The sequence below is a fragment of the Corapipo altera genome, unplaced genomic scaffold (assembly GCF_003945725.1).
Source record: "Corapipo altera isolate COAL_440 unplaced genomic scaffold, ASM394572v1 102, whole genome shotgun sequence".
In the NCBI taxonomy this organism is placed as follows: domain Eukaryota; kingdom Metazoa; phylum Chordata; class Aves; order Passeriformes; family Pipridae; genus Corapipo; species Corapipo altera.
Genome location: NW_020884995.1, coordinates 1,186,712 through 1,200,498, shown reverse-complemented (window position 1 = coordinate 1,200,498; position 13,787 = coordinate 1,186,712).

Here is a 13,787-nt window from a genome sequence, read left to right as displayed (position 1 = left end):
CACATAATGGATTTTTTTACAATTAGTTTTAAAAGTTTTTTGATGTTTAGGAAGTGTTTGCTTGCCCAGCTGCACTTTGTAGGTCATTGGAAGTTTGGAATGAATACGTCAAGGTGCACACATGAAGACAAAAGCAAACACAAAAAGCACTCCTATATGTAAAATTTATATTTATAGTAATTTATAGTAAATAAATACTAGCATATATTTATTTATACAATGAAGTTTCATAATATCTTTGAGCTAGGTAGTGTATGTCTTTGACAGAGGAAGAAAGTGAAGCACACGTCATCAAGAAAATAATTTTTTCAAAACTTGCAACACATTTTTCTTGCCTCCAATTTGGGTGTCCAACATAAGATGTGTTAGCCTTGATTTTTGGAATTATCAGGTACATGTGACTTTTCTCGACTTTACATATAAAAAGACTGCTCTCAAAAATCTTTGGAAGTCAACATGAGGAAGATAGTTGCAAGAATACAGTGACAGCTTAGTCACTGTCAGTGACTTTGGACTGGAGTGCATTAACAGTGAAATTGTGACATGACCTCAGATTTCTGAGGTGAACTTTAAATATTCTATATACAAGAGTTTAAAGACTATTTAAGAGTGTGGACTGTTGATGACTGTTTAAATAAATGACTCAAATTGTTTCAGATTTTACTTGATCAAGTAAACCACGAAGAGAACTTTTTAAAATAACCTTTTTTTTATGACATCTTATTAACATATAATTTTTTTTTAAACAACTTACGTTTTACTTATTACATTTTAACACAACAAAAGCACACAAAATTTGTGCAGTTTATTTTTCTCATTTTGACTGGTTTTGCCCAAGAATTCTTCCTTTCAGTCACCAGGGTCTTAAGGGGACTAATCTCTTCCTGATTCCTCTCTCCTCCTTTACTTCACCAATTCCATGCTGAAGATCTATTGATCTAAAATCTCCTGACTTTATTAAGAAGAGGAATTCATAATTAAGTGCTTATCAAGACTGTGCTTAGTACAATGCCTAGCAAATTTCAATATTCAAATGTCAATATTTCTGTTCTTTTTGCATGAAATAATAATGCAGTATAGCAACCTTCTGAACCTACCAGTAATACTACCATGAACATTTATCAAAACTCCTTATAAAATAAAAAAATAAAGCTATCAATTGCATTAAAATAAACTCTTTTTTCCAGAGATTTCCTCTCCTGCTGTCTCATTCCTCTGCAGCTGTTTGTGTATTTTCCAGCACTGCTCTTGCTTCAAAACTGAGCTTTATTGACTTTATGGTAACAAATTAAATGAATGACCTTCTGTGTTATACAGTTACAAAAAGGAAAATCAATTCTTTTTCACACTTCATGATAAACCTTCACATTCTTTAGGAGATTTTAATGTGACTTTTAAGCTTCTTAAAATACATTCTTGGACAGTTAGGTTTGTGTTTGCCTAAGAATATGTCTTTATTTTTTATACTGATTATTTCAGATCCCATTATAGCGTTTCTGTTAAGCAAATATATTAAGGAACATTAAAATGCCCTGTCCCATCTCGAGGTTGTTATTTAACAAAGGGTTCTAATAGTCAAACCTCTGCAGTTCCAGCAAAAGTAGATAAAATGAATGGTTAGCTCTTCCATTTAAGAAATTAATTTTTTTAAAACAATATGAGTTAGACATAGTACCATCCACGTTCTGCTGTTTTGGATTTCTTTACAACTTGATCAATCATTTGTACTGTTTTTTGATTGATTGATTATTTACTGGCAGCTAAAGTATGTTTTCAGGTCTTCTGCATAGATTTAATCTTGTGATGGAAATCATATGTTTGACACTAATAATCATTGATCTTTCAAGAACAGCTTTAAGCTTTTAACTTTAAATAGGTTTTCTAATAATTTTAATTTATAATGAATTTAAGTGGTTTTTGCATGAAGACCAACTCAACTGAAATCTATGTGTATAGTAAGTTAATTTCTTGAAGCACAATAAAATATTTTGCATTCAATACATGGGATAAAATACATTAAAAGTTAAATTATTCTTTTTCTCTCTTACAGATAGACACATCAATACAAATACAATGAATATAAATATGCATGGTGCCAGAAAATATTCATGAAAATAAAAATCTGATAACGAAGGTAGATTTTCTTCCCAAACCAGATGAAGTTGCAGTTCCTTGACCCCATAAATAACTAATAGATAAACAACTACATTTGAAATTTTCCACATCAACTGCACAATCTGAAAATAGTTACATATTCTCTCCTGGGCTTGGCTAGAATTTGGAAACACCTTATATTAATTTGTTTTCTTTCATTTCATTCCTTTTTCTATAACTCTGGTATTCTGTAAAATTACTATTCCCTTGTTATAGAAAGAGTAAAGGTTTATTTATTTTCCTCTTACTTATTGATAAATAGACTTTTGTTTTTAATGCATCTACTTCCTCCATGATGGAGTCTGATCATAGTCCTGGCACTGTGACTGTTCTGTCACAACTTTTTCTGGTTTCTTACTCTGTAGCTTGAGAAACTGAAGAAAAGAAGTTTTATCATGGGCAGCTTTTAAAGCATCTCTTAACCCCCCTGGTGATTTGAAGACTCTCCAGTCCAAATGAACTATTAGTGTGGGGGTTTTTTGCAACGGTGGGACATGAGCTGTATCACCTATTTGTATGGAATTAATTTTTCCTCTCTGTACAACCAATGTAGAGAGGTGAAAGCTAATTTTCTTAGCTGAACAAGAGAAACGTGGTCATTGCTGAATAAGGGGAGGTAGGAAGTGATTTAGTAGCAATGGACACAGATAAAGCCAAGTGCACCAGTTAGTGTGAAGTAGTACTGGAAACCAATACTTTCTATTTCCTCTGGGGGAGTGGCAAAACCTAACAAACCTTGTGTTGCATTTAAAAAATACAATCACCTTCTGTGGTGCTTTTCTTTTTTTTGTATGGTTATTTTATTTTTTAAGATTAAACCTTTTAAAGAAATATATTTGAAAAAGTCTCTAAACATTCAATACTAGTGAAAAAAATGCAAATTTTATGGATGTAGAGTTTATTGAATATTCAACCATACTTTGCTCTAATAAGTATTTTTCTGGTAATACATCAAGGAATATATAAGGCACTTTACAGCTCAGCATGGATTTTCAATCTAATGACTTTCCTCTGGTTATGAGACTGCCTATTTCAAAATGATTTGTTTAGAAATATAGTAATTCCTTGGTTTTATCTCATTTTTGAGTTACTACAGGGGATCAAAGGAGTATGAGACAGTTCAATTAAGCATGTAAGATGAGACTGAATACTCCTCATGCTGTTTCCAGGTCATTCAGATGCATTTACCAGGTAGAGCTTTTTATTCAGGTTATTTTCTCAACATATATGTAACAACTGCTTTTCCTTGACCAACAACTTGCTTATTGAGTTAGATAATCTTCTGCAGAAATGTGTGTGAAATGAGAGAAGAGGAGTGCGCAGAGCATATCTAACTCCTGACCAAATACAGTCCAACACCAGTGGAAATCTAAATTTCATCCACTTGAAAAATTCAATTCAATCAATTTCTAAGATCTAAAGCTTCAATGCATAAAGCCTCCAACAGATCTCATCACCTCCTTAAAATGAGTACAGTGATGAAACAGGTGTTTGATACACCCCCTTTGTGCTCCTCATCTGAACTTCCATTGAGTGGCACCAGTGGATCTGTCTGTTCTTCTGGCAGCTTGGCAAACGGGGGCTTAGGAGATAACCAGATGTGCTGCAGCAGTCCCTAGATGGGCTCATAAGAGATTCAGGTTGCAATAAGTGGGAGGTAGGGGAGCAATTCTACATCCATCTATCAATGGAATTTCAAATATGAGATTGCCTCGCGGGTGGTGCGACTGAACTTTGCTTTCTGTTCCTCTGTTTTTAAAAACTTAAGAGTGAATGTTGTGCTTCCTGGTAGAGGGAACAGAGCTACCTTTGATCTAGAAAGGCCATTATAAGCAGGAGATGTTCCACTGAGCCCTATTTTAGCGTTAATTGAGATTTTTAATGTGTATCTTATTCTGCCGACTTAATTTAAACATCCACCAGTGAAGCAATGTCCTTACCCTGACCTGAGCCGAGGGGGAGGGAAGTATTTGCAAACCTCAACCAGTTCTGCAGTTAGGAGTCACTCTTGCTACATGCAGAACTCCCTGTGGAGGGGGTCTGAAGAACAGTGTGTTTTATGGGATCCTCCTGAGGCTGCCTACAGGAGGAGACACTGTTAAGCACTTGGAGTTATTTTGCTGAAAGTGTTAAGTACGTGCAATGACCGCAGTCTATCAAATTCTTACATGGAAGTTTAGTCAGAACAGTTGTAATTAATACCCAGTTCCTGTTACATTTAAGAGCTCTGCTTTTAGCAGTACCTACCTGAGAGGTATTTTGAGAATTTGTGGTTCAGGTTTTGTCCAGTTTGTCTTTAGACTCTAGCCTTCTGTTTCTGTCATCATTTAGTTATCAGTTCCCATTTTCTCATAATAATAGCTGTAAAATTTCTTTTCATAGCTTTCTTATGATATATTTAAAAAGTGAGATGATTAGAACAGAGGTTGCTTTCCTCTGGATAGCAGTAGGAGCAATCCTGTATCATCAGTACATGTGGATTCTCTTTGTGTGTGTTTAAAGGTTTCTCTGGAACTATTGTCATGCGTTCCATAGACTGATCTTACCTTCCACTTTTGCCAAAAAACAAGGCAATTAAAATGTTCTTATGAACAAATTGGTAGGCATACAGGGTCTGGAGCATTTGTGGCCTAGAAACCAGGAACATGACTTATTAATGAAATGAATCATTAGATAATAGTGTTCCATGAATTTTAAATGAAGTTTTCTAAAGTTCTCATGGGTAATAGGATGTGAAGTGAAGGATGTGATGTGCAACCTGGGTAGTGGTGTTGCAATTCACCAAATAGATTTCCCCTCAGTTTTTAAGTGAGGACCAAGCATTTCTCATCTTAGCTCAATTACAGCAATTATTCATCAAGTGGACTGACTGCTGAGGCTTCTAATTTCACCCTCACATAAGCAAAGTCTGAAAGAAGCCTCAAAAAAAAAAAAAAAAAAAAACCACAGAAAAGAATCAGGATGTGGTCCAGAGGATCTGTCCTCTGGAGAAAAACAAGCAGGATTTAATTTAATTTTATACAAATAAAATTCATTTTCACTCCCTTTGTCTGGCAGGTAGCATTGCTGGTTTTTGGTAACATTCACATATCGTATGATGTAACAATTTCAGAATGTTACAAATGACAGACTACAACACATTATGATGAAAGTTTATTAGTAATAGGTCAAAATTTAGTTCATAGTGTTAAAGAGCTGTACTACAGAGATGCTTCAGAGGAAGCAAGAACATATGTGTCCTTTCTCTATTCTGAAAACCTAGGCTTTTTTTGTTACTTTCAATTCCACTGAATTTTGACATCATATTGCACAGAATAACTCAGGAGTATTTTTCCTACTCCTTTCAAAGAGTGTGCATGATAAAAAGCAAACTACTGTATAATGAACAAAGTTTTCTAAAAGATGTCCACACTCTGATTTTCTTTTTTGTTCAGTTCAATTTCTTCTCATAGGACTCAATCTTTTAAGGCAAAGCAATGTTATTCTCTGTAGCTGATAAGGTAAGGCATATTAAATGAACAAGTATATAAAGTCTTTATCTGAAGAACTGTGTTGTTCTAACCTGTAGACGCTGCTTTATGTCTGTTTTCTAATTCAGCTTTGGTTTTTGTAGTGTATTTCATACTGGAGATGAATGATTGATTTAAAAAGGTTAAGTGAATGATTTGTCAATGGAAACATTTATTTTGAGGTTTTATGGAATATGATTGGATTTTATATCCAAGCTACGTCTTAGGAGAATAAATGTAGTTTGTGATCACAGGTAATTACAGACACCAGCAGAGCACCAGAAACTGCCATTTGCCCTCTCAGCTCCGAGAATCAAAATTTCCAACTCCAGGCACTGTACAAAAAGTAGCTTTGCTGATGAATTTGAACAGAACTAGAGCAGAGTCCTGCAGCCAGTTAGGTTAATATGAAAAAAATATTATTACCTTTTTCCCCAAGGATACCATTAATTTAACACTGGCAAGCTATCATTAGTGCTGTGTGAAATGACTAATTTTCCCTCAGGAGGTGTTCACATACGAGGCATGGGGTTTTCCATAAGTGCTCAGCAGCCTGTGTGAATCATAGGTGAGACTTTCACTGCAAGTGAAAGGAAAAAGCTGCACGTGGATTGTTGCTTTTGCTTTCAGTGTTCTGACCTTTAAATCACTCCATGCAGTCTCGGAATTAAACCTTCAAGATTAACTTGAAAGAATAATACATCTTTACATCTCCAGAAATCCTTGTTCCTCCTTGTTCTCTTGCACCTGTATAATGCTCTCTCTCAGAGGACCCTGTCTCTCATGACCCTGCTTAAGTGGAGAACACTTTTTTGGTTGGTTGGTTGATTGGTTGGTTTAAAATAAAAAAAAAATAAAAAGCTAAGCAAAACCCCATAAACACAGACGATTTTTTTATTTCCACTTTACTATTTTCCTTTTTTTTTTTTTGCCCAAAGAACAAACTTCTGATTCCTGTTTTTCAGCACTGTTATACTGCTGGTTTTCCACATATTGTTGACAAAATAGATGCACACACAGAAAGTTGTTGGTTTTTTTTTTCAAATATTCATCACAATAGAAATTCAAGTGGTGCAGCTGAATTGGTAGAGTAATGCCACTGGAGCAATCTGGAAAAGATTCAAGATATTTGCAGAGAAAGATCAAAAGAATCCAACATTAATTGCCATACCCAAAGTTTATTTGAAATAAATAAATTTAAAAAAACAAAACAGAAAACTAGAAAAAGACAAAACCCCACCAAAAAAATCCAAAACAAACAAACAAAAAATCAAAAATGAACAAACAAAAGAACCTCTCTCCCAAAAAAGAACAAACCAAAAAAACCCAAACAAGCCAAGTTACATAACTCAGGTTGCATATCAGCAGCAAATACTTGGAGAAGAAGACAAAAGAAAGAAGCCAGCAGTCTAAAATGAGGTCAATTGTCTGAAAAAGTCTATGATTTACTCTTTACCCATTGTAATCAGCCTTGTTTGTTGAAGTTAATGTAGTAGTTATATGGCCTTTTATTGGTAAGGTGGTTGAGGGAGAAAAGAGATCTGAAAGTTGTGGGGGTTTTTTAGAGGAGGAGATTTTTTGGTGTAGGGTTTGTTGCTGGCTTGGTTTTAGGTTTTTTGCTTGTTTGGGGGAGTTTTGTTTTTCGTAATATTTTGGTCTGTTGAGATGGTTTTGCAGTGTTCTGTTCCATTCAGGCAGTGCAAAGGGCTTGCAGTAATCATCTGGTTGCACGTTGTAGGATGTTAGTAGGAATGTCTTTGCCTTCCCTTGCTATTTTCTGTGACACTTAGCAGTAAAACCAGGCATTGTGCTCTCAGTCTCCAAATTATCTGACACGAGTTTTGAGAAAGAGATTGACTTATAATCAAGTCATTTCATTCTTTGTCAGGAGGCCTTTATGACATTTGGAAAGTTATTTAAACTTCTTATTCTTTTTGATCTCTTCTCCAATATCTTTTAAAGCAGAGCTTTTATTATCTGTATATTTAATATCTAAGCCAAACAGTTCCTGGACAAGAACTGTATCATCACAGGATGTTGCTAAAAGAAATGAAAAATATTTAAATTTATGTGTCTTCATCTTCCTTAACTCTTGCATATTTGTCTTACATTGACAAACTCACATCTCTCTTTCCTTTATGCACATTGCTGCATCCCAGCCCCTCCATCCCCACAAGGATGAAGTGGTTGGGGTGCAGCACTTCTTTAAGTGTAGGTACATTACTTCTGCCTCCTTCCTTGTTCCCTAGTAATTCCTGTAAAATTTGCCTTTTCCTAGAGATGATGGCTGGCTCAGCTCCTCTCTTTTCACAAAACAAAGCAATCGCAGAAGAATGAAAAGGGTGATAATATAAACTGGTGAAATGCCTGACAGAAAGGACATTACAGTGTTTGAGGGCTTTTTGGAGCCCCGATGCTGTGTTCCCAACCCATAATTCTGTGCTGTGCTCGGGTCCTGTTTAATGTCCTGTAGAGTTTGTGTGTGTAGATGACACTGTGAACAAAATATTAAGAAAAATCTAGATTACATCCAATTCTTCTTGAAAAAATAAGAGTAACACTTTCAGTGAGAAATTGCCAACACCAGAACAACTGGGGGGAAAAAGCACAAACACCACTGAAGTCAGTGGGAGTTTTGCCAGTGGTTTCTGTGGAACCAGGTCATAACTAATGAAAGGCATGCTCTGATCTTTGTAAAAAGTTGCAATATTCCAAAAGTACCACTAATGACAACATTTTTCAACTTTAAAAATAGTCATCCCTAAAATATTCCCTTGTTCTTCAGGTTAACACTGAAAACTTGCTTTACGGAGCCTTTTAAAATTTCTAACTTTTGATAGTATTTGACATTTCTATTGCATATAGTCTATAAAGGTGTAACTTCAAAACATTTGAGTTTTTAAAGCTATTTTTTCTAATCAAATATCAAGGGTAACTACAGGAATAGGACAGTAGCAGTAATTACATTATTAATTTAAAGAGATTTTTTCTTGCTCACGCTAAGTTCATAAAATTATAAAATAACCTCCTACTGTTAAATACAGTGTGAAAGAAGTCACACGTATATAACTGAATAACTGTAAGTACATCTTTAATCCTCTGAATTATCTCTTCAAAGGGCAGCTCATTAAACAGTCGTCTTTAAGGGTTTTTTTGGGGGGGATTAAAAAAATATATACACACACAATACCATTTTAAGAAAAATAAGGTATATATATTAGTCAAGGTTCAGCATCTTGAGTAGAAATACTTTTATCTTTAAATATGAATACACATGACATGAAATAGGTAGTTGTAAGTGTTGTGATCAGCATAGTTTTTTTAAAAAATCCAGTATCTCTTAAAGGACATAAGGATAAAATGTTTCATAAAAACAACTGCCAAACTAAACCAGGACTATTCAATGATAACTTTGAATAATTAAAATTGTGCGGTTTCTGAATTTCAGGTTTTCAGCACCAAAAGACTGATTGTCATAATTTCTCCTGACAAGTTTATCCCACATCTAGTAGCAATACTGGACCATTTCATGTGGATGTGATACCCCTGAGAAAGTGGCAAACTGGAGTTTGCCAAAGTTCCAGAAACTTCGGATATGGGATTAAGAAGCCGCCAAAATCTTGTCAAATCTCTTCTGTACATAATGCACTTTATCTCTGTAGACAGCTACTAGAAACTAGGAGGAAAGACCTGAAAAGGATGACACCCTAAATCCAATCAAGCAAGGAGATAACACTGTAAAAGCTGCTGATAGAGTCACAGAAGAGTTTTACTTGAAGTTTGTGCTAACTTTTAGTCATTAGCATAGTGAAACCCACCCACTGGCTGTAGAAGTCCCCCACTCACATAAGCCCCTTCTCCACAGAGGATGCAGAGGAAATACTTGTGTACCATTAAATGGAAACAGAGCAAGCCACTGGTTATAGCTTTAGGTTGTTGCACATACGGGAAATGTTGATCTTTCCCTGTTTGAAGTGTATAAAAACAAGTAGCCAGCACACTGAGGGTGTGTGAGCTTTGTGGATTTATCACCTAGCACCCATCTCTGTACAGCCATGAAATGAATAGCTTGACTCTGTGTGTGGATTGGCTTCCTGCCTACCAGGCGAAAGAACCTATATTTGGGACAGCAAATCCAGGCTCTGCTTTTGCCAGGATAAAAGAGATGGAATTTTTTTCTACTGTCAGATACAAACCACTAAAAGAAAGCACTGATATTATTTGATTTACGGGAAGAGGTACCTCCTTCCTCTCCCCTGAATTTCATTTCTATGAGGAAATGAGTTCCAATTGCAAGTTCACTTTGAATAATTTCACATTATTCAAATCTTTTGGATAATTTCACATTATTCAAATCTTTTGGATATTGTTATTCAAGTCAGCCCTGCTGTTGCTTGCATACCTTTCTGTGGAGTGACAGCTGCTTCTTGTAACTGTGTCTGTGAATTTTTTTTTTCCTGAAAAAAATCCAGGATGAAACAGCAAACCCTTTAATTAAAGTCCTGTTTAGCATAGAGGAAGAGAAAGGACACATGCAAGAGCTGATTACCTGGGGGACTGAGGGCTCATAAAGCTGCAGAAAACATGCCTGAAGAGAGAGTGGGAATCACTTGCTCTTTCCTCTGGTAGATGCAGAAAGCTGAGGGGAGTGGGACTCCCCTATTGGAGACACTTGGAATGTGAGGAGCCCATGCACAGCTAAATCCTGGGGGTGGTTGATCTGGTCTCTCTCAGCACCATGCAGTTGTGGGCAGGGCTGTTCTGCTGCCTGTGGGCAACCCCACTCGAAGGAGGGAAGGAAGATGCTGGAGTTGTGCTGCTCCAGCCTCTTCTCCTGGTTCCCACCTCCAGGCAGGGGAAACAGGAAATCTCCCTCCTGTACCCAGTGCAATTCCCACAGGTGGTCCCGGGTCCAGTAGCTCCAAAGGTTCACAATGGTGACAAGTGTCCACAGAGACCATGCTGTTGGGTCTCATGAGAGCAGGACAACATCCATTTGCTTTCACCTAGGTGGAAACAAAAATATTGTGATATTTGTGTTGAATTTGAAATAGGTTTTTTATGCAAGAATGCCACTGCGATGGAAGGTTGCCCTTGGGATAGTCTCAAAGACTTGGTCTGCTTTTGATCAAAGGTGAGTGGTATATTGCATGGTCATATATATATATATGATCATATATACTGGTGAAAACAGCAAACAGCACTGATATAATAGAAGATCAGATCTTTAAAACAATGGTGCTCTTTCCTGTGACAATATTGCTTTCTGTTGTATGGTGATAGTTCCTACATTATATCACTATTTGGAAACTTCAACCAATGTAGAGAATTTTTGTATGTTAGGAAACGCTGTTAATAAAGGACCCTAGAATCTGGCTCAGTGTGTATTTAAAATAACTCTGCAATTACAGTTAATGAGACAGATTGCTAAACATCTTCATTCTCTAGAACTTCGGTCATTTACCTTGAAAATACGAACTGACTCCCAGGATACAGTATTGAAAGGTAAGCACATCTGGGGACCAAGCTGAAAGGCTTAAGCTTCTCTATTTAAAACAATTCTTCAGAAACCAACAAAACAATTGCTCAACCAAGTCATAGATCAGTAATGACACCTCTTTCTGTATTTTTAGCATCATGTATCTGTTGAATGTAGTAGTTAATCTGATTCATTGTCTCACTACATTCTGAATCTCACAAATTTTGCAAACAAGACAATACTGGAAAGGTGTTTTTCCTCACAGGAGATGACGCTCAGGTAGATCCTCAGAGAAGAAGATGCAGTGGGTCACTGTAGATTAAAAAGTTTGTCATAAACAGACTGACTATGAAATATTACTGAGATCATACTAACCAAATTGGGTTTTGTGCAGGTAATACCTTGTGAAAACCTTGTCTCTAATGTGATCTGATAAATTCCCCTATAGCTTACCAATTTCCAGTCACAGGCAATGGCAGTGCACCGCTTGGTTCGGGGACAAACACTGCAGACCCAACAATATTTTATCTTAATTTAAACCTTAATCCATTTAAATAGAATCTGAACTGTAATAGTAGTGTTAAATCACAGAAACGGGAATAGTGTTAACAACAGGACATTATCTTTTATTGAGGGCAAGCAGCAGGGTTGCTGCTAATGAGGACATCATCAATTTATCAGTTAAAGGTCAATCTAAAAGGATTTCTGCCCTCTGCCTGTCCCCCACCCTCCATGTTTTTTTCACTCTATACTATTGCTGTCTGGAGCCTGAATTTTTTTATCAATCATTCTGTGCTATGACAGGAGACATCTTAATGCCATCTCTACATAATGTTTACAAGAAGCACAGATTTGTCTAACTGGGAAATTCTGCTTTCCTCCTCTCATTTTTCTGTCCTGCCATTTTTCCTAAGGTTTCTGGTAATGTTTAAATCTTAACACAAAAGAACTGTTTGATGGTACAAATTTCTTGGTGATTAGTGTGTTTTACTGTAATAAATCTTGGAAAAGGATTCAGTATCCTTCACATATTATGCAGATATCAAAGACAAGAACTTCTTAATTCAAGATTGAAAATTACAGATGGATCTCTCCAAAAGGCTTCTTGATTGTAAAAATATGAATTAAATAATATGTAACTCATAGCTTACAGTGGTATTTTAAAGATTAGAGCAGTTGAACCACAACTTGCTCCATAGTAAAATCAAATTTAGATTTTATCCTAAGAATTTAATTATTTTTCCCCTTCTCAAGCTTCTGCAATATATTAGCTACAATATGGCAACCAGAAAGATGTTTTATATTTCTTTAGTAGAACTCTCAGACTCACGGGGTCCCTTTTCACAGGATCTGTCTGGTGTGGCTTTGCACCTGACAAGGAATAAGCCCTAGAGTTTCAACTAAAAGAAACAATACACTTTCCTGCACCTCACTGGGAAAATGTTGTTCTTTTTGAAGTTGAATATCAGCTACTTGTAATTTCACTATCTCTGGACATAAGGAACTTGGCATTGGTGGTATTTATGATTTTTCTAATTTTGTAATTTGTTTTAATCTGTTCAAAGCTCGAGTCTTCACCTTGATTCCTGCATCACTTTTTCTTTTTCCTTGTAATTTCACCATATATGGATTTATACTATAAAGATAGCAATTTAAAAAGAATTTTCACGAGAAGGCTGCAAGTTCTTAGAATAGAATTGAATAATAGAATCACTAATATTGGTAAAATCCTCCAAGATCATTGAGTCCAGCCTTTGACCAAACCCACCACATCAGCTAAACCACAGCACTAAGTGGCATTTCCAGTCATTTCTTGAACATCTCCAGGGATGGTGACTTCACCACTTCCCTGGGCAGCCTGTTCCAATGCTTAATCATCCTTTCAGTGAAGAAATTCTTCCTGATGTCCATCCTGAAGCTTCTCTGGCACAGCTTGAGGCCATTTCCACTTGTTTTGTAGCTTGTTACGTGAGAGAAGAGACTGACCTTCACCTGGCTACAGCCTCCTTTTAGCAGCTCTAGGGAACAATAAGGTCTCCCCTGAACTTCCTTTACACCAGGAAATATTTCTACTATTCACATCATTTCAAAATTGTGTTTGGTCCAAACAGACCTTTTTTAATTCAAAAGAAGGTTTAACATTTATGCACAGAAAATCCAAAATGCTGAAAATACGGTATTTATGACTGGAACTTCAAAGTAAGGCCACACTGTCGTGCAGACTTGCATTATTCTAGAGTTATAATTAATGTGACTGTACCCAGGAGTCCCTCTCAACGTCAGCACACCCGTTATGCCAAAGATCTGTGTTACCAGTTTCAAAGCAGATGAGAGTCCGTGCAATAAATGTGACAGATAGACCCAGTGTGACAGACAGGCAGCTACTGGGAAACAAGAAAACAATAGTGATCATCATGATAAATGCTGGACTCAGCACGTGTAGTTGAATTATTAGGTTTTTAAAGTAATTTACTTAGTGAATAGTCCTAAACAGGTTAAAAATGGATGATATATTGATTTTGCTTAATCCTGTGAGGAATCAACTTAACCTAGTCTGATGTTCCAGGTTTAAAACAATTTAAGAGTGTCTACACAGGAGTTTTGCATCACTTTAACTAAATTTATCTTGAACCAATTTAATTTGG